Source organism: Homalodisca vitripennis, chromosome 1 (assembly GCF_021130785.1).
Source record: "Homalodisca vitripennis isolate AUS2020 chromosome 1, UT_GWSS_2.1, whole genome shotgun sequence".
Taxonomy (NCBI): Eukaryota; Metazoa; Arthropoda; class Insecta; order Hemiptera; family Cicadellidae; genus Homalodisca; species Homalodisca vitripennis.
Genome location: NC_060207.1, coordinates 3691672 through 3718868, shown reverse-complemented (window position 1 = coordinate 3718868; position 27197 = coordinate 3691672).

The window sequence follows — 27197 nt, the reverse complement described above, 5'->3', positions numbered from 1 at the left end:
TCTTTGATAATTGTTTAACCTCTTGAGGGTACATGTTATCACACACATATTTGCACGAATAAAACATTCTATGATCCAAAGGTACATATTATCCAAAGGTTGATTACTTAGGCGTAGACTACAAATCTACATAACAATTGGAACACAAACCTGATAAGGTCACTATGGCATTGAACTAGTTGACTTATTGCAGTAGTAATGCTAAGGTATTCGTATACAACTAAAGACTTGAAGATGAGGTTATAGCAATAGTTTGAAAAGTCAGGTCATCAGAACCCAACCGAAATGCTACATAAATGTATCAGTGTCTCTCTTTAGTCTCAAATACTAGATACATATGTAATAATATTTGAATATTTAATAGTGTTATAACTCAACGGGATAATACTGACGTCAAATATATAGTTCAGCTAATCAAGTTATCACAATCCAACCCGAAAGTCATTTTACCAAAGTCTGTAGTCGATCGAAAACATTAGTACGTTATTATAATTTACGGCCATATTAGCAACATATACTCGTAGTTATAAATTGAGAGATGTGTAAAGGTGGTTTGGTCAAAAGTGAAGAATTTATTATTCTTAGAAGAACCTATTACGCAGATTTATATTGCATATTTTAACTATTTAGTTGTTCCTTAAGTTTTACCATTTCATAAAAACTGAATTGTCTATGTAACCCAATACAGGAAACGAATGCCTATACATGATGATGTGAACTTCTTATTTATCGAATGTTTTTATTATACAGAATTATGTTGATTATAAAGGTTTGATATTAAGTAATGATGAATTCGATTACGAAGAAACTACCAACTCTCGATCAATAGTGTGATTAACTAGGTTAACCTACAAAAACAAAGTTCCGGTCACTAGCATGAAATTAGAAAAGTTGAGCACCTCAATATATACTGTACTGACGCGAGCACGGACATTTCTCTAGAGAGCTGCTCTCTAATACAAACGTTTCTGGTTGCGCCAATGAACTACTCTGATCTGCTCATCCATTATTTCAGTTACGATAGTATACTATTTGATATAGTATACATGCAAATTTGAATGGTGTAGTTACTTTACTCCTAAAGAAGCGTGAGGAATAGGAGCATATTAGGCAATTCTTCAATTCTAAATACAATGGTAATGTTAAAATTAATTACTATGCTATAATTCCTTTAAAATAAATCAGTTTTCGAAATATCACCATATATTTACTATATTGAGTGTGGTAGGAAAAATCAAACAAAGTAGATTTATGATGACGCGTAAAGCCCTTTGATGCGAATAATCATCTCCGAACGAGCGAGCATACGGTTACATAAGCGAACATACGGTTACATGAGCGAGCGTACGGTTACATGAGCGAGCGTACGGTTACATGAGCGTTCGTACGGTTACATAAGCGAGCATACGGTTACATAAGCGAACATACGGTTACATGAGCGAGCGTACGGTTACATGAGCGAGCGTACGGTTACATGAGCGTGCGTACGGTTACATGAGCGAGCGTACGGTTACATAAGCGAACATACTGTTACATGAGCGAGCGTACGGTTACATAAGCGAACATACGGTTACATGAGCGAGCATACAGTCACATGAGCGAGCATTCGGTTACATGAGCGAGCGTACGGTTACATGAGCGTTTTTAAGATGTATCAGGAAATTATCATTATTAAATATATGTTTAACTTTCTCATACGACCGTAGTCTACGTAGTAGATTTTCTCATCCACAAGATATAATGATAGGCAATATTCACATTTCACTAATATTCTCTCTCTCTCTCTCTCTCTCTCTATATATATATATATATATATATATATATATATATATATATATATATATATAAACTTATATTTGTGTAGGCAATATATAGGCAATATTCTATATTCTTCATATAACTAACGTGGCAAGAATTATAGTTATAACAGACTGTTTTCTGTAATAAAAGTAAAAATCCACAAAGTAGGAACAGCGGGCAACACTACTTTGACATTAAAGATAATTTATTTACGAGCAAATAGTCCATTTATATATAGACAGATATTTCTAACAATAAATTTTCTGCATCTATTAACGTAAGTAAAACATTTAATATGTAAGGATAACGCAAAGAATAAATATATTGACTATAAAACGTATGGTATGTTCTCATTAAGTAGTCAACATTGTAAGTTTTCCCTGTTGTAATCTGCTGGAAGTTTATTGCGTGTAAATGTTTTCAGTTGAGGTTTCTGGTAACAGTGATGCGATACGAAACTGTGACGATTTCTTTGGTATTTAGAATAAATAAATCAAAATTATGTTCAACCAATAAAATCAATCAACTTTGTCATAAATATTTGTTCTAGTCACCATTAAATATCATAAGTTGTCTAAATCAGATATTATGAAATTGAGATCGCCGTACCGTAGTCTGATCACAAATTGTCCCCAGAACTGGAGTGTACGTATACAATTTGATAAGTTAGTTTTGCTAGTTAGTTAGTGTTAGGGAGTTAGTTTGTGCGTCCACTGGGATTTATAAGACATGAGCTCCTTACATTGCTAATCCTTAGACTCCGACTTGCTTTAATTTTGTCGTGCGTTCCTTAAAAGTAATTTACTGAAAACATATAATGCCGCAACTCTTTAGTCCTTGCACTAATTCCTATTACCCACTAACATACGATATTTTCATTACCTACGTTTTATAATGTATCGATGAGCGACCTATACTGTAATAAAAACTGACAAAAATAAGTAATGTATTGTACTGTTATAAAAATACCAAAGCACTCAAATTTAACCTTCTAACGGAGAGTAACCTGATTGCACTTGGGCAGCATGAATGAATTTCTTCCTTGAATATTAAGTATTCTGAATTCTTTAAGTTTTTCCATTTATTTTTCCCCAGACGTACAGCTTTCAAGATCCATGACCCAACAAGACACCACTACGGACTTTGGCAAGCGTAAGTTCATCAGAACCGTCATTATCATATGATCTTGTATGTCACGGGACTCAATGTCGTCAACGCTCCAGTATTTTACACTTTTACAAAATCTGTTGCTAGAAATGATATGGAAAACTATTTTGTCCCAAAAACAATTTCGGTGTAGTACCTATTTTGATAGGATTACATCTTGGGAATACCTGAAGTTCATATGAGTGGAAATACCATGTTTTTCATATATGTAGTCTTTGAAACATTGACAGAAATTGTATCATTTTAATAAGGTTCGTATAGTAATAAAGAAAATAGTAATAAAAGGATGCATAGTAAATTTCTAAACCACAAGAGATATATTTTTATTATATACAGGAATGTATAGTGATGCACACTATGAACTGTTTCCATGGATTACTGTTTCTAAAAATAAAAATTTTAAACGTATGACCACAACTAATTCGCTATATAAATGAACTAAAACCATTGAATGATACACAACTTATCTTGACGTTTCTGTGGTGTAGAGTCTCTTCACGTAGAACCAAGACATATTGGGTTTTTAAACTGGCCGAATGTTAAGAATCGAGAGTATGGTCAGATTGGATGGGCGATTAAGTAGAGTTTGATGAAAATCCTCAGAGAGATCAGTCGACCACGCACTGTAACTAATACAGCGGCTACATCAATCACTCCTCCACACTGTACTGATCTCTGTACCTCATGGATCCGCTCCTCTTGTATCGATAGCAAGCTCTCTCTGTCCTACTGATATCGTTATCTGAAGTTGCGTTTCGCCTTTGATACATAGATCTCGGGACTGGGCTGGACATACTTTGTGGACATTTTTAGCCTGTACCTCCAAAGAACTGTATACATATGAGAACTGTGTTAGGGTTCCTTAGTAAATCAATGTTTGACATTATTATGTTAACAGTTTCTTCTTGGTAAATATAAAATGTTATCATTCTCATGTAAGTTTATGAGGAATTAATGAAGAAAATCTACTTACATTCGGGTACACGTGTGTCATTACTACTAGTTCTTTTTATACGATACATAAGTTTGAAAAAGTCATTAATATACTGATATTGTTGTATTAAACGCATTACAGTGCAAACGTAATTGCGTTTCACATGAAATTTCCAATACTTCATTGCATTATATCTAGGCAATATCTAAATAATCCAATCATCTAATATCATCAAATCTAAATATCATATTGACATCGTATGAAAGCTACCAGTTATTAATAAGGCGTCATTTTGTTTTTGGCGCAATACATTTTGTTCAACAACCAATTAAATTATTATTTTAAATGTCGCATACATATTTTTAACTCTTTGAAGAAACTAAAATAAAACTGACCATATTTTTCAAAATCTACACACAAATTAATAAATTATTGTCTATTGTTAGTAATATTGAGTTAAGATATATTTAACTATTATATATCAAGTATATGTTATTAGATACGTATTTACGCTTATAGTTTTCTCTAACTTTAACGAGTTTTTCAGTAATATCCTCGTTTGATTTGTATTTCTTTTTTTTTGTAAAAGAACTTTTATGTTTTATTACCTAAAGCGATAGACGACTTAAGTAATAAAACTGTTATTACAGAAAATGAGTGTTATTACTATTATCGGGCATTTAGAATAATATTGGGCAACTTAATAAAAGCCAATAATGATGCCGGAATTCCATTATCAATCTTTAAATACAAAAGTTTTACAAATGATGATTCGATATAAACCTTTAACTAGCGTCACTTTAGAGAAGTGTTTACACAATTTTACAGTGATTGGATACTAAACGAAGTTTATGAAAGTGTGTTGTCGCTATTAACTCTGGAATGTAATTGTAACTTGACTTTAACTAAGATATTGAAATATTTAAACTAGTTTACGTTATTTTGGTTTTATTGTTCAGCAATTTCGCTCGTGTAATGACTTAAATTGTTTTATTATATACAACTCCTATCTTTGCTAATAGATTTATAGTCTTTTAGTATTTTACATAGATTATAATATTATTTTTGTTAGAATCATATCTTGTGATCTTTACAAACACATATTCTAAACCTTTTCACTATTTTTAGGTGCATGCTTCTTGGAAAAATAAGAAACATATTTTCACGTAAACTCTAGATAGATGCATTCTCGTATCCCTTTAATTTTGGATTTATTTATTATTTTATTATAACATTGCTTATATTAGTTGAAATATTACTGCCAAATATATTGCTACCGGTAGTTATATTCATGTAGACATCTGAACTCTGGCCAGGACGTCAAGGGAATCAAACATTAAAATCTGCTTATTCCGATCTAACAGATCGCCTGGCAACACAGATGTACAACTTACCACTTGGGCGAAATATAGAAGGGATGCGATTAAGAGGCAAAGCTCTTCTCACTCGCTCATCACTAATAATCAAAGTATATTTACATATTATACATTCTTAACTTGGTATATGTCTCATGCCATGAATAAAAACAATATTATGTTCATGAAGATTATCCCTACAGGGGTTTAAATAGGATTTCAATCCTTAGAAGAAGTCAATTTTTATCACCACTTAAAAGGTTTGACATTTATTCTGTTTGAATTAATTCATTTCAGCTCTAATTGGGTTGTTAAATAACTTTTTCTTTTGTACATAGTTTTAACATAATATATGAAATTAAATCTGGAAACTTTAAATTGAAATTAAATTTAATTGTTAAAAGGTATCTGATCAAATAAATTAAACACAAATTTTATTGCCAATAATGTTCTCTAAAGTTGATTAGGAAATGCTATCACAAGCTCTTGTGAATACACTTTGGAACCAATGTCAAGGGCTTATTGACCAATGAAATAGTCGGGTTAGCAGAGAAAATTAATATTGGCGTTTCAATTTGCAATCAAATTTCTATTTTGAGTCCATAATAACTTTGTTAAAAGAAAGTTAGTATAAATTAAATATATATTTTTATGTTTTTGTCCAAAGTTTACATACGAGTATTTATATACATGACGTTAATTTGTTTATAATATTTTTTTAAATACTTTCCAATTATTTGCTTCCTAAATACGACTTAATTTACAGAAAAGTTTACACTGGGTAATTTATGTACTTTTATATGGTCCTTAACAAGATAAATGCATATTTTAAAGTTTCCCTTCCATTTTCCAAATGGTAGATATTTTTAACTTCTTATGGAACAATCTATGTTGTCTATAATATGGCACTCATTCATGCGAAAATATTTATTTTGTTCTTGTTATAGAACTAATTTGTAATAATTTTCACGACATGTTTGTAGTTCCATATTCGTTTAATTAATTCAATAGTTCAAAAACTATTTTATAAAATTTCTATAATATCTTTATACTAGTTCGCTTATGATTTTATGTTTCAAAATACATACGAGTATTTGATTAAAAATTAAAATTTTAAATAAACATCGCTGAGTTACTTTACGAAAAATGCGACAGATTTAAATTTGAATGAGGTTTTGTTATGGATTCTTACAACTAAAAACACAGAAATATTCATTAAAACTTAATTGGAATAATTACAATACTAAAAGAAAGTATTAGTTGCAATAGCTGCAGAGTATAACCAGAGAATTGTATACAATTTCTTGTGTTTTATCAGTTGACGGTTTTAGCAGAAAGTTTCAGCTAACTACTTGATACGTCGTAAAACGTTCATCAAGTCAGCGAGCCAAATTGAAAAAGTTCGAAGTAACTGAGCTCAGACCCTTGATTGACTGAATTCTTTAGAACAGGCCCTTGAAATTCTCATTTACTCCTCAAACAGTTTAACTAAGTATGTAAAATATTATTTTAGCGACATTTATTTTTAATTGTATTTAGGATATTTTTAATAATAACACGAATTGCAATACCAAGCTCTTACACAAATCAAATACTTCAATTAACTCTTTACATGCCTTGAGCCAAACATTTCATTGTTCTTAGTTAGTAAAACATTCTCTGTTTTTCAATTATCATTGTTATAAACTCAACATTTAAGATAATATTATAAAACCGTTACAGCTTGAAACAAGTCTGTTTTATTTCACAAAACATATTAATAGCTTTAAAGATACAAAAGTTATCTTTATTTTTACAATGGTCGAAAAATATCATACCTGTCTATCTCCTAAAACGAGTTTAAAAAAATATTTCAAGGAGAGTATACAAAATTTTATACACATAAATCATACACCATGAAGCCATATTAATTATTAGTTACATACCCGAGAGACGGTCTTCGAAAACATTTACACATGCTAGAAAATACTAGACATGAGCACGGTTTAAATAACGTAATGTGTAAACGTGATGTTCACCTCTCTTCAAAGTGAATATAATATATCTTCTACTGACAAAACCACAAATGTGTTGCTTTTTCTAACTCCGGGAAGTTGAAGACTCGTGGAAACAAGTTTAATGTGATTTATAACTGTGTTGACTGAGTATCTTTTTAAGATACACTCCGGACATTTCATTCTTAACTAATCCGACTGGTTTTGTGTAAAACATATCAAAATAATTAATATTTACTAAAGTATTTTGCAATATACTAAGGCGAAAGTCTTCAATGAACTTTTATAGTAATGTACAGAATTGTTTTACAATACAAAATGAATAATTTAGCTAAACGTTGTTTTCAGTGAACTTTATTCCGGAAACTGTTGCAAGTAGTGGACATCAACAAGACTGATCACAATCCTGGTATGATTTAGTAGACAGCAGTTCTGCTACCGTTTATCACGAGATAAGACAGCCAATATGCAATCTCTTGACCAACGAGATGTAGTTATTGATATTTGTAGAACAGTACCTACATAACCTTCAATTATAATTATTAGAGTATTTACAAATAGTAATTTTTCATACATAAATAAATGGCTATACCAAACATAAAAAAGTCCCAGCAAACTAATAGTTGTTAATAAAGTATGAAATATCTGAAATGGTATTTGGTACTACCAATACCAAATGGTATACTCTTAGTCATATTTCAATTATATTTTATAAAGAAGTTTATGAATTTCTTATTCATTGCCTCAATTAAAAAACTCGAAACACGCACAGTTCTTGGACTCCCGTACGCATTACCGCTACTACTAATATGAAGCGGAGTTCCGTTAATCCATTACGTCAACTTTATGCTGTATTATTATTTGTTACACCCGAGACGATGGGGAAGCTGCTGACACGCACAGTTCTTGAACTCCTGTACACATTACCGCTGCTACCAATATGAGGATGAGCTCCGATAATCCATTTCGTCAACTTTATGCTGTGTTGGTATTTGTTACACCCGAGACGATGGGGAAGTTGCTGACACTTACAGTTCTTAAACTCCCGTACACATTACCGCTGCTACCAAAATGAGGATGAGCTCCGATAATCCATTTCGTCAACTTTATGCTATGTTGGTATTTGTTACACCCGAGACGACGGGGAAGCTGCTGACACGCACAGTTCTTGAACTCCTGTACACATTACCGCTGCTACCAAAATGAGGCTGAGTTCTGGTAATCCATTTCGTCAACTTTATGCTGTGTTGGTATTTGTTACACCCGAGACGATGGGGAAGCTGATGACACGCACAGTTCTTGAACTCCCGTACACATTACCGCTGCTACCAAAATGACGCTGAGTTCTGGTAATCCATTTCGTCAACTTTATGCTGTATTATTATTTGTTACACCCGAGACGATGGGGAAGCTGCTGACACGCACAGTTCTTGAACTCCCGTACACATTACCGCTGCTACCAATATGAGGATGAGTTCCGGGAATCCATTTCGTCAACTTTATGCTGTGTTGGTATTTGTTACACCCGAGACGATGGGGAAGCTGCTGACACGCACAGTTCTTGAAACTCCTGTACACATTACCGCTGCTACCAATATGAGGATGAGCTCCGATAATCCATTTCGTCAACTTTATGCTGTGTTGGTATTTGTTACACTCGAGACGATTTTAGACGATGGGGAAGTTGCTGACACTTACAGTTCTTAAACTCCCGTACACATTACCGCTGCTACCAAAATGAGGATGAGCTCCGATAATCCATTTCGTCAACTTTATGCTGTGTTGGTATTTGTTACACTCGAGACGATTTTAGACGATGGGGAAGTTGCTGACACTTACAGTTCTTAAACTCCTGTACACATTACCGCTGCTACCAATATGAGGATGAGCTCCGATAATCCATTTCGTCAACTTTATGCTATGTTGGTATTTGTTACACCCGAGACGATGGGGAAGCTGCTGACACGCACAGTTCTTGAACTCCTGTACACATTACCGCTGCTACCAAAATGAGGCTGAGTTCTGGTAATCCATTTCGTCAACTTTATGCTGTGTTATTATTTGTTACACCCGAGACGATGGGGAAGCTGCTGACACGCACAGTTCTTGAACTCCCGTACACATTACCGCTGCTACCAATATGAGGCTGAGTTCTGGTAATCCATTTCGTCAACTTTATGCTGTGTTGGTATTTGTTACACTCGAGACGATTTTAGACGATGGGGAAGTTGCTGACACGCACAGTTCTTAAACTCCCGTACACATTACCGCTGCTACCAATATGAGGATGAGTTCCGATAATCCATTTCGTCAACTTTATGCTGTGTTGGTATTTGTTACACTCGAGACGATTTTAGACGATGGGGAAGTTGCTGACACTTACAGTTCTTAAACTCCCGTACACATTACCGCTGCTACCAAAATGAGGATGAGCTCCGATAATCCATTTCGTCAACTTTATGCTGTGTTGGTATTTGTTACACCCGAGACGCACACAGTTCTTGAACTCCCGTACACATTACCGCTGCTACCAAAATGAGGATGAGTTCTGGTAATCCATTTCGTCAACTTTATGCTTTGTTGGTATTTGTTACACCCGAGACGATGGGGAAGCTGCTGACACTTAAAGTTCTTAAACTCCCGTACACATTACCGCTGCTACCAATATGAGGCTGAGTTCTGGTAATCCATTTCGTCAACTTTATGCTTTGTTGGTATTTGTTACACCCGAGACGATGGGGAAGCTGCTGACACTTACAGTTCTTAAACTCCCGTACACATTAGTGCTGCTACCAATATGAGGCTGAGTTCTGGTAATCCATTTCGTCAACTTTATGCTGTATTATTATTTGTTACACCCGAGACGATGGGGAAGCTGCTGACACGCACAGTTCTTGAACTCCCGTACACATTACCGCTGCTACCAATATGAGGATGAGTTCCGGGAATCCATTTCGTCAACTTTATGCTGTGTTGGTATTTGTTACACCCGAGACGATGGGGAAGCTGCTGACACGCACAGTTCTTGAACTCCTGTACACATTACCGCTTCTACCAATATGAGGATGAGCTCCGATAATCCATTTCGTCAACTTTATGCTGTGTTGGTATTTGTTACACCCGAGACGATGGGGAAGTTGCTGACACTTACAGTTCTTAAACTCCCGTACACATTACCGCTGCTACCAAAATGAGGATGAGCTCCGATAATCCATTTCGTCAACTTTATGCTGTGTTGGTATTTGTTACACTCGAGACGATTTTAGACGATGGGGAAGTTGCTGACACTTAAAGTTCTTAAACTCCCGTACACATTACCGCTGCTACCAAAATGAGGATGAGCTCCGATAATCCATTTCGTCAACTTTATGCTGTATTGGTATTTGTTACACCCGAGACGATGGGGAAGCAGCTGACGCGCTTCCTGACATGTTTCATATAACACAACTGTCGTCGTACAGGTTTTGGGTTTATAGTAATTACAATAACACATATACTCAGAATAGCATCACACGAGTTTCAAATCATATAAGCACACTCTCCTATAACAACATTTTCAATTTCTATTACGGCTTCTTTCTGATACGCAGGTCTTGGTGCACAATAATTGAAATGGATGATTGCAATTTTAATACACCAAACATTAATATTTCCAAAAATGCTTAATTAGGTTTGGAAGTATTTAAATGTTGAATAAGCCTTAAAATAATTAATATTAAGTAGTTAATATTCCCATACTATTTGTAAATCTGTCAACGTATCGATAACAATTGGTAAAACGAAAATATACACCATATTTTTAATTAAATCCTCAGGTTTATGTATATATAATAACTTCTGTACAGTAACAATAAAAACTTAACCACATAGATTTCTTGGTCTCTTTATTACGCAAAAGTATGCATTTCATCTTTGGTGTATCTCTTACAGTTCCTAAGATGTTCATAAAATTTAGAACATCAGGTGTATGTAATTCACACATTTTTTCTACACGCACTAGCTAATACAGATTTTGTTAAAAACATAATCATAAACACTAAAGTAATATGTACTTCAAATACAATTTCTTCTTTTCAAAATTATCATAAGGCTATCATCGTTAGTATGCTCAATAAGAAAGATAAGAGCACCAACTTCAAGTTTACCTTTGGAAAACCGTAATTAATTTATCACTGCATTATGCTTTATACTGAATTTATAACATTACAGTGGCCCAAAATGATTTTTTTTTCTTAAAGTCCAATTATTATAAAATTGAGCAGGACAATGGTACACCTTCTGTTGGCCATTAATGATCTCAATAGTGTTTCATATATTGTTTAAGAGGGATATGCATAAGAGGTTGCACTATTCAGCAGGAAGATCAGGTGGAAACTGTCAGATAGCTGCTAGATTAGGATAAAAATTGTATTATCCAAACTCGTCACGCTTTAAATAAAACTATTACTGTAGAAAGCAATCCTTTTATTCATACCTTTTTTAAATAGTAAGTACTAACGCAGCAAATAAACAGTTTTGTAGATTTTAATATGAATTATTTAAGAATATAATATTTGAAAAAATGTTATAGCTTTCTTGGTGTTTCAGTGGAAACTATATCTGAAACTTTATTGAGGTAAAGTTTGTGATAAGTAGTAACTGTTGGTCGATACAGGTTCAAAAGAGAAAGCAATTTCCTCTTGCTTATTCGTAGAATGTCAAACACAGATGAAAATCCAAATCGATATTATTAAGAAATGCAGGCAAATAATGTTTTCAATCTCAATAGACTTCCTGTGATGTATAATTGGACTGTCTATCAAATCATGGACGAGTGATAAGAATTAAAACTTATACAAATTACTTTTTTTGCTTTCAAGTTTCAGCGCATTTTAAATTAATATGTTTAAGTAAATATTTAAAATGAAAAAGTAATACATTTTTTGAAATCTTGAACTTTGATTTTGAATTGAAGAAGGTTATATTTATATGTGTAGTAGCAATTAGTGTGTTTTGTACTCGAAATAAATGTAAATGAAAAGATATATTTTGATTAGAGTTATAAATAGGACATTATATATTTTTCCATGCAAGAAGATTCAAGATATACTTTAATATTTTGTGACACACGGTATACACTTGTCAGCTCTCTTGCGACACAGGGTCTCGACCTGATAACTTATCAGCCTTTACAGAAGAGTGGGGAAGCAAGATAAAATCCGTCACAAAAACTGACCAGCTGTCCTGTGACACAGAGTCCTGTCCCAAGAACTGACCAACTTACACCAAAGTGTTGGGGAAGTCAGACAAATCCGATTAAAGGAAGTAAACACTCCAGATACTCCATTTCTCAATAGTCATAAGATAGTTCTGGATGTGCAAGTACATTTTCAGGATGTATGTTATTCGACACCAAGACAAAAACTGACCAACTGTCCTGTCCCAAGAACTGACCAACTTACACCAAAGAGTTGGGGAAGTTAGACAAATCCGATTAAAGGAAGTAAACACTCCAGATACTCCATTTCTCAATAGTCATAAGATAGTTCTGGATGTGCAAGTACATTTTCAGGATGTATGTTATTCGACACCAAGACAAAAACTGACCAGCTGTCCTGTCCCGAGAACTGACCAACTTACACCAAAGAGTTGGGGAAGTCAGACAAATCCGATTAAAGGAAGTAAACACTCCAGATACTCCATTTCTCAATAGTCATAAGATAGTTCTGTATGTGCAATTACATTTTCAGGATGTATGTTATTCGACACCAAGACAAAAACTGACCAGCTGTCCTGTCCCGAGAACTGACCAACTGTCCTGTCCCAAGAACTGACCAACTTACACCAAAGAGTTGGGGAAGTCAGACAAATCCGATTAAGGAATTAACACTCCAGATACTCCATTTCTCAATAGTCATAAGATAGTTCTGGATGTGCAAGTACATTTTCAGGATGTATGTTATTCGACACCAAGACAAAAACTGACCAGCTGTCCTGTCCCGAGAACTGACCAACTGTCCTGTCCCAAGAACTGACCAACTTACACCAAAGAGTTGGGGAAGTCAGACAAATCCGATTAAAGGAATTAACACTCCAGATACTCCATTTCTCAATAGTCATAAGATAGTTCTGGATGTGCAAGTACATTTTCAGGATGTATGTTATTCGACACCAAGACAAAAAATGTTTAACAATTTTCATCCAGAAATTGAGTTTTTAGCCAAACACCCAAGGTAAATACAACAAGTTCAAACAAAAATATATAACCAGAATCTTTGTAAACTCCCTATATCCCAAAAACGGGCTAAGAATATGACACGAGGGTTAGAAAATTAAGAGAAGAAGCGTCATAAATAGAGCAGAAAATAAATCTAAAGCCTTCTGGAAGATAATAAATGATTAAAGACAGGCAAAACATGTAGGGAAGCAAGCATTCAAGCTTGAGATTGATAGACTCATAGAAGATGACCAATGCAGAATTTCAAATCATATGAATCGCTTATTCCCCAGTATCGCTCCAAGAACACTTAAAAAAGACCCTAAAGCATCTATAACACTGCACACACCCCAACCACAGGTAATATTTTACATAATTTTGATATAAAACTAAATAAAATACAAAATATTATTAAAAATATTCTGCAACAACAGACAACTTCTCTGCAAAAATTTGAAACACTGCAATAAGTCGTTCACGAGTATTACTAACAAATCATTGAGTCAAAGTCTATTTTCTTCAACTTCAAAACTTGCAAAAGCTTACCCTACACGTATAAAAGACATGTAAAAGTAATTATAGACAAATATCAATAATTCCAACTGTCTCTAAAATTCTGGAAAAGGTTGGTCTGAGAAGGCTTTTGTAACATTGCGAGTAGTCCAATGTACTAAGTACAAGCAACATGGTTTCACCAAGGGAAAGTCAACCAAAACAGCCCTCATTGACTTTGCGGACTACATAATTGATGATTTAGAACAAGACACATTTTTTACAAGTCTTTTCATAGACCTAAGCAAGGCATTTGATTGTTTGGTATTACATGTGTGGTTTAAGAGCTATGTAGAAGACCGGATAAAAATAGTTAAAACAAAGTAAGCAAAAATTGGAGTTACAGGAATAACCTTTACCTTTAAATCGAGGAGTGCTCGAAAGGTCTCTACCAGTATTGTTTATAATGTTCATAAATGACATACCAAAACATCTTGACAAATGTTGTACAGTTTGGATGCACGCCGATGACACCACTTTGCTCCTGAGTGGACATAAAGATGGACGTCCAATCATTCACAACACTGAACATGGCTTATCAATACTGCCTCTCAAATGACTTTGTGATAAATCCAGACAAAATAAGCAAACTAGGTTTTAGGAGAATAGGTGAAGAATTTCCAACAATACGTGATGTGGAAAGAAATTTACAAGCCAAGTATCTAGGACTCGTTGTTGATGAGGGCCTGTTCTGATCACAGCGTAGATGATCTCCTCTCTAAAATAAATTCCTCTCTTTATGTGATAAAAATGTATGTGACATGTTTATAGCAAAAATCGTCTACTATTCTTTATTGGAAGCACACCTCAGATATGGCCTAGTGGTATGGGGAGGAACTTCGACAAGACATATTCAGAGTCTATTAATATTGCAGTTGGTCGTAAGGGCCTTATCTGAGTTAGGCTTCAGAAAAGTTGAAGAGAAGCTTTCAAGAACCTGAAGATTACGACCAGCAAACCTCGACATAATAGAAGTTATCTTGTATATTGATGGACAACTGCTTGCTACAGAGTGGACACTTCCATGACTACACCAGACGCGCACGTTGCCGCCTACCAGCACATCATCTCTCCCAGTAAGAAAAGAAACTCACTGTTACTAATTGGCTGGTCAACAATCCTTTCTACACACTCATTAAGTTCATTGAAAGAAGACTTACGACTTGACAAACTGATATATTTTTATTTAACCTATATAAAATCTAACGCCATTTCAACACTTGATGTATAAGAACAAATCTTTATTAGCTTTTACTAAAAAACATGCATATTTTTTGGCGTACTACAAAAATCTATAACAAAGTTTTTTTATTTATTAAAAAAATTTTAATCAGTCGCTTGTCAGCTTCTAAGTGAAAAATAACAATTAATTTCAAAGAAAGAGATTAACAATATTATAGCAATGCTCCCAGTTTAGTACATGAATTTTAAGAATTAGTAAAAATTTACTATTACAAATAATAGTAAATAAGTATTTTCATGGTTCGTTATATCAATTTATGTAACTGATATCATAAAATGATACCTCTCTATCAGTAAATATGCAGTTTTGCTTAAAATACACCAACATTTAGACAGTGCATTTTCTAGTAAAAGACTATTTATGGTAGTATAACACTGCGTTAGTATGGCAGGTCTGTTTATACATTAATCCGTGATGTTTAACGTGGTAATGTTTACGTTATCTCCTACACGCAACCGCAATCTTTTACCCTACCGATTATATTACAATCGCTGAGAGAGCTAAGATAGCTTAACTTATTGTCTACACTCATATACTACATGACGTGGTTATGGTTAACGTTATCTCGTCAACTCAACCGTAATATTTTACCCTACTGATTATATTACAATCCCTGAGAGAGCTACGATAGCTTAACTTATTGTCTACACTCATATACATGACGTGGTAATGATCAACGTTATCTCCTCAACTCAACCGCAATATTTTACCCTACTGATTATATTACAATCCCCCTTTACATGCCGCTGGTAGCAACACTGCCAGTTTTATGTGTACGAGCCATCATCTGTTGTTACCGTGATTATATACTTAAGATTGATCAAATAAATCCGTTTTGTAGACATGCAAATCAAAGAGGCAATAGTGTTCATAAAAAGTAGCCATAGAAGGAACATCTGAGGTTAGCAGCGATATGACTACACCGCTTCAAATATCGTCGGACTGTTTTGTAGACATGCAAATCAAAGAGGCAATAGTGTTCATGAAAAGTACCCATAGAAGGAACATCTGAGGTTAGCAACGATATGACTACACCGCTTCAAATATCATCGGACTGTTTTGTAGACATGCAAATCAAAGAGGCAGTAGTGTTCATAAAAAGTAGCCACAGAAGGAACATCTGAGGTTAGCAGTGATATAACTACACCGCTTCAAATATCATCGGACTGTTTTGTAGACATGCAAATCAGAGAGGCAATAGTGTTCATGAAAAGTACCCATAGAAGGAACATCTGAGGTTAGCAGCGATATGACTACACCGCTTCAAATATCATCGGACTGTTTTGTAGACATGCAAATCAGAGAGGCAATAGTGTTCATGAAAAGTACCCATAGAAGGAACATCTGAGGTTAGCAGTGATATAACTACACCGCTTCAAATATCATCGGACTGTTTTGTAGACATGCAAATCAGAGAGGCAATAGTGTTCATGAAAAGTACCCATAGAAGGAACATCTGAGGTTAGCAGCGATATGACTACACCGCTTCAAATATCATCGGACTGTTTTGGTGCTGAATGCTCTAGGCTCTTATCATTTTGTTAGGACCTCTAGAGCTATGTCAATTTGCAGACAGAGCGCATATATAAAGTGTTAGAGGGAAAAAACGTATTCTATATTAATATATATTTTATGAATAGTTCATTAGCGCTGAATTGTAATAAGAACTTTGCTTGAACAGAAAGTAATATTACTATAAAGTTTAAAATGTATTCAAGGAAATCGAAGTGGTTTGATAAAGGATGATATTTTGCTTGGAGCGTCATTACGCGAGACTCTACTACGTGCCTAGACTTAAATATGAAGGCGCTTGTTATAATTAATGTTCCGATTTATTTTTATCACGTTCCATAAACCATAATTTACAGCTAAAACATTTTATCATATTACTCATATCATTATTTCATAGTCGATAACATAGTATACAATAGGTAACATCTATGGATGAGTGTGGTTCTTACAGAATAATAAATAATTAATAAATATAAAGAGACAAATCATTGTATTATTATAAGTTACACGTGCTATTTATCTTTTTCTTAGTGAATTTGACAGGTACAAAGAGCAATGTCTTGCAGAATACAAAAGGTAAGGTTTGTCTTTGTTCATAATAACATTGTAAGACATAGTTTGTTATTGAACTAACATAAAGCAAAATGGTTACGTGTCACATTTTTATAACCTATAACTAAAAATGTCCATATAAATGTTAAAATAAACTGCATAGATAATGTCGAGCCTTTCAAAATACTGCTCATTTTGATCATTAAATCTTTTTGTAGAAATTATAAATACATTTAAACATTTTGTAAACACTCAGTATTTTTAGTTTTCTAGGTTAAAATACATAACGGTAAAACATATATTAGTCCTAATATCGTTTTTTTTTATAATTGTGTCGGTAATAAAGGAATCTATTTCTTTAGCGGGCCCTCATAATATTGTAATTATGTTTGTGGTTATTACAAATATTTTAATAAAAAAAAATGTTAATAATTTTTTACAAACTGTGATATGAGTATTAATATTTTTTAAATGGGTGACAGCTTAATTATTTAAAATGTTTTACGGAACATGTTTAAATGGGATTTTTCTCAAAGGAAAATAATTTATTGTATTTTCAAGCCTTTAAAAATATATTTGATACAAGTTTCAGTGGCAGAAAGTATTGAAGAGTATAACTATGTAGTTTGTTGAGGAAGAAAATGATTTTTCTTAATTTTAGTATATTCTTAGCAATTATCAATTTAACACTTTCACTGCCGACAACGTAATTTGACGTCGCGCAAGGAGTTCTATAGACTGCCGACAACGTCATTTGACGGCGCCGACTTTTACAGTAATAAAAACTCATTTAAACGACTATGAAATTCGGCATTGATAGTCATTCGCTAATTCGATGTTTTTGTTTCTTACTCTATGTATTATAATCTATGAAATGTTGTTGGCAGTCATCTGTAACATCGGAAAAAAAGTGGTTTGTTTACCGCTTCGCGTCGGGCGTCGGCTATTTGTTGTCGTTCTGCTACCGTAGTTCGTCGTCTGCGTCGTTATTGTTTTGCTTGCTATTACGTTTGTTTATGATTGTTTTGTGAGTAAATACAATGAATCGTAACAGTATTGAAGACAATCAAGTTCTAGAAGAGTTACTCAGATGTTCAAGTGACAGTGAAAGTGATGATTTATTCCAAGATGACACAGATAATGATCCCGATTTTACTACTGATGGACTTCTTGGAGATGCAAGTAAGTTTGTTGACATTGTATTTTTACTCAAATAACAAATATAAGCAAATTAGTAATAAAAACATTTATTCTTGTGTTTTGTAAATAATTGGTTTATTACAGAATTTTACAGTTTATTGTTTATTTTATTTTATTTATTTTTTATTTTTTATTTTTTATTATTCAAGACTTTCCACACTAAAAAAAATATTTCAGCATAAGTAAATTTTAATTGTAAACATGTGTAGCTATAGTGTTAGTAATGACAATTCTAAATACAGAAAAAAATAATAAAAAAATATATTATGCTACAGACTAGTACATGGTGATGTTTTTTGGTCAACTTTTTATTTTTTACAAAAAACGTTATGTTTTTTAAGTTTTCAACCAAGACTTTCTGTTTGAAAATATTTATGCATGAGCATCTGTGTAGAAAGAGGAAGAACTTAGCTTTAAAAAAATGTAAGTCCTATGGTTTTCTTATAATTAGTTAAAAAATTATATATATTTAAAAATCGTTAAAAATGGGCGGCAGTGTAAGAAAGTTGTCAAAATTAGGAGGCGGCAGTGAAAGTGCACTTACAATATTTACACACGGTAAAATTATTTCACTGCACGATATAAGAGGACAACGTGTTTCACCCATATAGATTTATTGTGCTTATACATTTTCTGTTACAAATGTATATTGAATTTGTTAATATAAATGTAATATATTATCATTCATTGCCATCGATGAAAGTTCATAATTCCATAATTCAATCAAAAGTACCGAGTTGGTGTAGCCTTCTTATACTGCAAGGCTGAGATTTCCGAGTCTTAATGTCCAACACATAAATAATAATTATTTATCGTCAAACAACCAAATAAAAACATTGGAAGTTTTCACTTTCAACGAAATAATATAGATAGCTCTATATAGATAGCTGATCTTGATTTAAAATTTATTTTCGAGTTATCTCTGCTCTTGAACCAACATGAATTAAAAAATTGCTCAAAACAAAAATATTGATTATATAATTAACATATAAAAATTGAATTATCTATCGGTAAAAATATAAAATATTAAAAATCAATAACGAGTACAGCTTAATAAAACTCACTTGCTATTGACACTGACCCACTGTACTTTTACATGTTTCAGGTTACAGATGTATCGAAGCACATATAAAGAGAATCTGATAAAGGTAAATGTTTAAGTGAAGATTACAAACGCATTGCCAACCTTTGGTCTTAATCTTAAAACAGTAAAAAAAAATATACGACAAAATTTATGTTTAATGGACATACCTTAGTTTGGCTTAATTTGGTAGTTCGTTCCCTTTAATATTTGTAAGTAATATTAAGCACCTAAAACCCCACCGTTATGTTACAACGGTGGTAAATAAAAGCTCATAGCCATGAACTGTTTGCTCCAACAAGTTATAAGCGTAAAAATAAGGTGCCAAATACGATTCTGAGAGTTCATGGCAGTCAATGTTATATGTGTAAGTTGGTTAGGGAGAATTGATATGAATCAAAGTCATATATGAATTTTTAAGACAGTCAGAATTGATACGAGTTAACGTCATTTATGAGTTTTAAGGATAGTGCGAGATAATATACGAGTTAACATCTTATGAGTCTGTAAGATAGTTAGAATGTTTACGAGTCAACGACATAAATTATTCTGTCGGATAATCAGAATTATTACGAGTCAATGTCATACATATGTCTGTAGAAAGGCAGATTTGATACGAGTCAACATCGTATATGAATATGTATGATAATCAGAATAGATATGAGTCAACGTCATAAATGAGTCTTTATGATACTCATAATTGATATTAGTCAACATCATTTATGAGTCTGTAGGATAGTAAGATGTTATACAAGGCAAAGTTATATATGAGTCTGTATGATAGTCAGAATTGATACGAGCCAATGTCATATATAAGTCTGTAGGATAGTCAGAATTGTTACAAGTCAACGTCATATATAACTCTGTAGGATAGTCAGAATTGATACGAATCAACGTCATATATAAGTCTGTGGAATAGTCAGAATTGATACGAGTCAGCGTCGTATATGAGTCTGTAGGATATTCAGAATTCATAAGAGTCAACATCATATATGAATATGTATGATAATCAGAATTGAGATGAGTCAACGTCATAAATGAATCTGTATGATACTCATAATTGATATTAGTCAACATCACATATGAGTCTGTAGGATAGTAAGATGTTATACGAGGCAAAGTTATATATGAGTCTGTATGATAGTCAGAGTTGATACGAGCCAATGTCATATATAATTCTGTAGGATAGTCAGAATTGTTAAAAGTCAACGTCATATATAAGTCTGTAGGATAGTCAGAATTGATACGAGTCAGCGTCGTATATGAGTCTGTAGGATATTCAGAATTCATAAGAGTCAACATCATATATGAATATGTATGATAATCAGAATTGAGATGAGTCAACGTCATAAATGAATCTGTATGATACTCATGTCAACATATATAGGATAGTCTGTATGAGGATAGTCAGAATTGATACGAATCAACGTCATAGAATAGTCAGAATCGATACGAGTAAACGTCATATATGAGTCAATAGTCAGAATTGATACGAGTCAACGTCATATATATGTCTGTAGAATATTCAGAATTGATACGAATCAACGTCATATATAAGTCTGTGGAATAGTCAGAATTGATACGAATCAACGTCATATATAAGTCTGTGGAATAGTCAGAATTGATACGAGTCAACGTCATATTCAGAATTGATACGAATCAACGTCATATATAAGAATAGTCAGAATTGATACGAATCAACGTCATGCAATAGTCAGAATCGATACGAGTCAACGTCATATATATGTCTGTAGAATATTCAGAATTGATACGAATCAACGTCATATATAAGTCTGTGGAATAGTCAGAATTGATACGAATCAACGTCATATATAAGTCTGTGGAATAGTCAGAATCGATACGAGTAAACGTCATATATGAGTCTGTATGTTACAATTGATACGATGTTATGTCATATATGACTTTTTATGATAGTCAGAATTGACACGAGCCAATGTCATATATAACTCTGTAGGATAGTCAGAATTGATACGAGTCAACGTCATATATGTGTCTGTAGAATATTCAGAATTAATATAAGTGAACGGTATATATTAGTCTGTCAGTTATTCAGGTGGTAGTCTCTAGCAGTGTGAATAAACATATAAAGATTATCCCTTGAGAAAGTTTAGTCACTGTGGCTGAGAGATTCATAATTAATTATATCTATGAATATTGCAACCGACCAGCATAAAGTGAAAGTAAGCAATGTTGTTTTACAGTGCTTCATCTGACAGAGCAGTATTTGCAATACATTAAGTTTATTTGTTGTACAGTGTTTATACTCGATTGATACCACGAACAAATGTGTTTATTATGTAACCAAGCAGGTGAGAATTAATCATAATTACGTTTATAGCTCGAGGATTATTGATACAGTAGGTGTACCAATAGAATTAAGTGCTGTTTTTCCTATTTTCCATGTTCTAAAATACCAAGCAACATAAATCGTGCTCTCCGTTTTTTCTTTTTAAAACATGTAGTTGTATGTTCAAGAAAAAATTTCAAAACGAAGCAAAATTTCACTGTAATAAAACTTTTAGCACAAAGTTTGTAAATATATTTATATAACTCAAAATTTTGCATCTTATTGCCATCTTTATACGTTTCGAATATATATAATACAACCGTTTCAGGGTTTAAATCTAACATCTTTTCAGACGACAAGAATCACAAAATTAATGGAAATGACAGTCATATATTTAAATATTATAAAAATAATTAACATGTGGTTCTTGATTCACAAGAGTTGTGACTTGACAGAACTCAGTTTCACGTGTGTAGTGTAATAGCGCTAGCACTCGTTGTTTAGTTACATTGTTTAAATATTATAAAATTAATTAACATGTGGTTCTTTATTCACAAGAGTTGTGACTTGACAGAACTCAGTTTCACGTGTGTACTGTAATAGCGATAGCACTGGTTGTTTAGTTACATTGTTTAAATATTATAAAAGTAATTAACATGTGGTTCTTGATTCACAAGAGTTGTGACTTGACAAAACTCAGTTTCACGTGTGTACTGTAATAGCGGTAGCACTGGTTGTTTAGTTACATTGTTTAAATATTATAAAAGTAATTAACATGTAGTTCTTGATTCACAAGAGTTGTGACTTGACAGAACTCAGTTTCACGTGTGTAGTGTAATAGCGGTAGCACTGGTTGTTTAGTTACGTTGTTTAAATATTATAAAAGTAATTAACATGTGGTTCTTGATTCACAAGAGTTGTGACTTGACAAAACTCAGTTTCACGTGTGTACTGTAATAGCGGTAGCACTAGTTGTTTAGTTACATTGTTTAAATATTATAAAAGTAATTAACATGTAGTTCTTGATTCACAAGAGTTGTGACTTGACAGAATATGTATGATAATCAGAATTGAGATGAGTCAACGTCATAAATGAATCTGTATGATACTCATACTTGATATTAGGCAACATCACATATGAGTCTGTAGGATAGTCAGAATTGTTACAAGTCAACGTCATATATAAGTCTGTAGGATAGTCAGAATTGATACGAATCAACGTCATATATAAGTCTGTGGAATAGTCAGAATCGATACGAGTAAACGTCATATATGAGTCTGTATGATAGAATTGATACGATGTTATGTCATATATGACTTTGTATGATAGTCAGAATTGACACGAGCCAATGTCATATATAAGTCTGTAGGATAGTCAGAATTGATACGAGTCAACGTCATATATATGTCTGTAGAATATTCAGAATTGATACGAATCAACGTCATATATAAGTCTGTGGAATAGTCAGAATTGATACGAATCAACGTCATATATAAGTCTGTGGAATAGTCAGAATCGATACGAGTAAACGTCATATATGAGTCTGTATGTTACAATTGATACGATGTTATGTCATATATGACTTTTTATGATAGTCAGAATTGACACGAGCCAATGTCATATATAACTCTGTAGGATAGTCAGAATTGATACGAGTCAACGTCATATATATGTCTGTAGAATATTCAGAATTAATATAAGTGAACGGTATATATTAGTCTGTCAGTTATTCAGGTGGTAGTCTCTAGCAGTGTGAATAAACATATAAAGATTATCCCTTGAGAAAGTTTAGTCACTGTGGCTGAGAGATTCATAATTAATTATATCTATGAATATTGCAACCGACCAGCATAAAGTGAAAGTAAGCAATGTTGTTTTACAGTGCTTCATCTGACAGAGCAGTATTTGCAATACATTAAGTTTATTTGTTGTACAGTGTTTATACTCGATTGATACCACGAACAAATGTGTTTATTATGTAACCAAGCAGGTGAGAATTAATCATAATTACGTTTATAGCTCGAGGATTATTGATACAGTAGGTGTACCAATAGAATTAAGTGCTGTTTTTCCTATTTTCCATGTTCTAAAATACCAAGCAACATAAATCGTGCTCTCCGTTTTTTCTTTTTAAAACATGTAGTTGTATGTTCAAGAAAAAATTTCAAAACGAAGCAAAATTTTCACTGTAATAAAACTTTTAGCACAAAGTTTGTAAATATATTTATATAACTCAAAATTTTGCATCTTATTGCCATCTTTATACGTTTCGAATATATATAATACAACCGTTTCAGGGTTTAAATCTAACATCTTTTCAGACGACAAGAATCACAAAATTAATGGAAATGACAGTCATATATTTAAATATTATAAAAATAATTAACATGTGGTTCTTGATTCACAAGAGTTGTGACTTGACAGAACTCAGTTTCACGTGTGTAGTGTAATAGCGCTAGCACTCGTTGTTTAGTTACATTGTTTAAATATTATAAAATTAATTAACATGTGGTTCTTTATTCACAAGAGTTGTGACTTGACAGAACTCAGTTTCACGTGTGTACTGTAATAGCGATAGCACTGGTTGTTTAGTTACATTGTTTAAATATTATAAAAGTAATTAACATGTGGTTCTTGATTCACAAGAGTTGTGACTTGACAAAACTCAGTTTCACGTGTGTACTGTAATAGCGGTAGCACTGGTTGTTTAGTTACATTGTTTAAATATTATAAAAGTAATTAACATGTAGTTCTTGATTCACAAGAGTTGTGACTTGACAGAACTCAGTTTCACGTGTGTAGTGTAATAGCGGTAGCACTGGTTGTTTAGTTACGTTGTTTAAATATTATAAAAGTAATTAACATGTGGTTCTTGATTCACAAGAGTTGTGACTTGACAAAACTCAGTTTCACGTGTGTACTGTAATAGCGGTAGCACTGGTTGTTTAGTTACATTGTTTAAATATTATAAAAGTAATTAACATGTAGTTCTTGATTCACAAGAGTTGTGACTTGACAGAACTCAGTTTTCACGTGTGTAGTGTAATAGCGGTAGCACTGGTTGTTTAGTTACGTTGTTTAAATATTATAAAAGTAATTAACATGTGGTTCTTGATTCACAAGAGTTGTGACTTGACAAAACTCAGTTTCACGTGTGTACTGTAATAGCGGTAGCACTGGTTGTTTAGTTACATTGTTTAAATATTATAAAAGTAATTAACATGTAGTTCTTGATTCACAAGAGTTGTGACTTGAAAGAACTCAGTTTCACGTGTGTAGTGTAATAGCGGTAGCACTGGTTGTGTAGTTACATTGTTTAAATATTATAAAGTAATTAACATGTGGTTCTTGATTCACAAGAGTTGTGACTTGACAGAACTCAAGTTTCACGTGTGTAGTGTAATAGCGCTAGCACTGGTTGTGTAGTTACATTGTTTAGGTTCATTGTTTGAATATAATAAAAGTAATTAAAATGTGGTTCTTTATTCACAAGAGTTGTGACTTGACAGAACTCAGTTTCACGTGTGTAGTGTAATAGCGCTAGCACTGGTTTTGTAGTTACATTGTTTAGGTTCATTGTTTGAATATAATAAAAGTAATTAACATGTGGTTCTTGATTCACAAGAGTTGTGACTTGAACGAACTCAGTTTCACGTGTGTAGTGTATAGCGCTAGCACTGGTTTGTAGTTACATTGTTTAAATATTTATAAAAAGTAATTAAAATGGTGGGTTCTTATATTCCACAAGAGTGTGACTTGGACAGGAACTCAGTTTCACGTGTGTAGTGTAATTGCGCTTAGCACTGGTTGTGTAGTTACATTGTTTAATATTATAAAAGTAATTAAAAATGGGGTTCTTTTTTTTCACAAGAGTTTTGACTTGACAGAACTCAGTTTCTCGTGTGTAGTGTAATAATAGCGCTAGCACTGGTTGTGCAGGTTAAAATTGTTTAACATATTAGAATAGTGATTAAAATGTGGTTCTTTATTACAAGAGTTAGTGATCTTGACAGAAACTCAGTTTCCGTGTGTAGTGTAATAGCGGTAGCACTGGGTTGTGTAGTTACATTGTTTAGGTTCATTGTTTAATATAATAAAAGTAATTAACATGTGGTTCCTTATTCACAAGAGTTGTGACTTGACCGAACTCAGTTGTCACGTGTGTGTGTAATAGCGCTAGCACTGGATGTGTATGTTACATTGTTTAAGTTCATGTTTGAATATAATAAAAGTAAAATTAAACATGTGATCTTTATTCACAAGAGTTGTGATGACCGAACTCAGTTTTACGGGTGTAGTGTTAATAGCGCTAGCACTGGTTTCTTGTAGTTAATTGTTTAGGTTCTTTTGTTTTGTAATATAATAAAAAGTAAATTTATCATGTGGTTCTTTATTCACAGAGTTGTGATTGATGAACTCAGTTTCAAGTGTGTAGTGTAATAGCGCTAGCACTAGGTTATGTAGTTACATTGTTTAGGTCATTGTTTAAATATTATAAAGTAATTACATGTGGTTCTTGATTACAAGATGTTGGGACTTGACAGAACTCAGTTTCACGTGTGTAGTGTAATGCGATAGCACTCGTTGTTTAGTTACATTGTTTAAATATTATAAAAGTATATTAACATGTAGTTCTTCATTCCACATGATTTGTGACTTGACAAACTAAGTTAGCACGTGTGTATGTGTAATAGCGGTAGCATGGTTGTTTAGTTTGTTTTTTTTAAAACGTTGTTTAAATATTATAAAAGTAATTAACATGTGGGTTCTTGATTCCACAAGAGTTGTGACTTGACAAAACTCAGTTTCACGTGTGTACTGTAATAGCGGTAGCACTGGGTGTTTAGTTTACATTGTTTAAATATTATATAAGTAATTAAATGTAGTTCTTGATTCACAAGAGTTGTGACTTGCAGAACCTCAGTTTCACGTGTGTAGTGTAATAGCGGTTGCACTGGTTGTTTAGTTACGTTGTTTAAATATTATAAAAGTAATTAAACATGTGGTTCTTGATTCACAAGAGTTGTTGGACTTGACCGAAACTCAGTTTAACGTGTGTAGTGTATTTAGCGCTGAGGCACAGGGTTTTGTAGTTACAATTGTTTAGGTTCATGTTTGTATTATTAAAAGTAATTAACATGTGGTTCTTTATTCACAAGAGTTGTGACTTGACTGAACTCAGTTTCACGTGTGTTAGTGGAATAGCGCTTAGCACTGGTTTTGTAGTTACATTGTTTAGGTTCATTAGTTTAAATCATTATTAACACGTAATTAACATGTGGTTCTTGCATTCCGAAGTGTT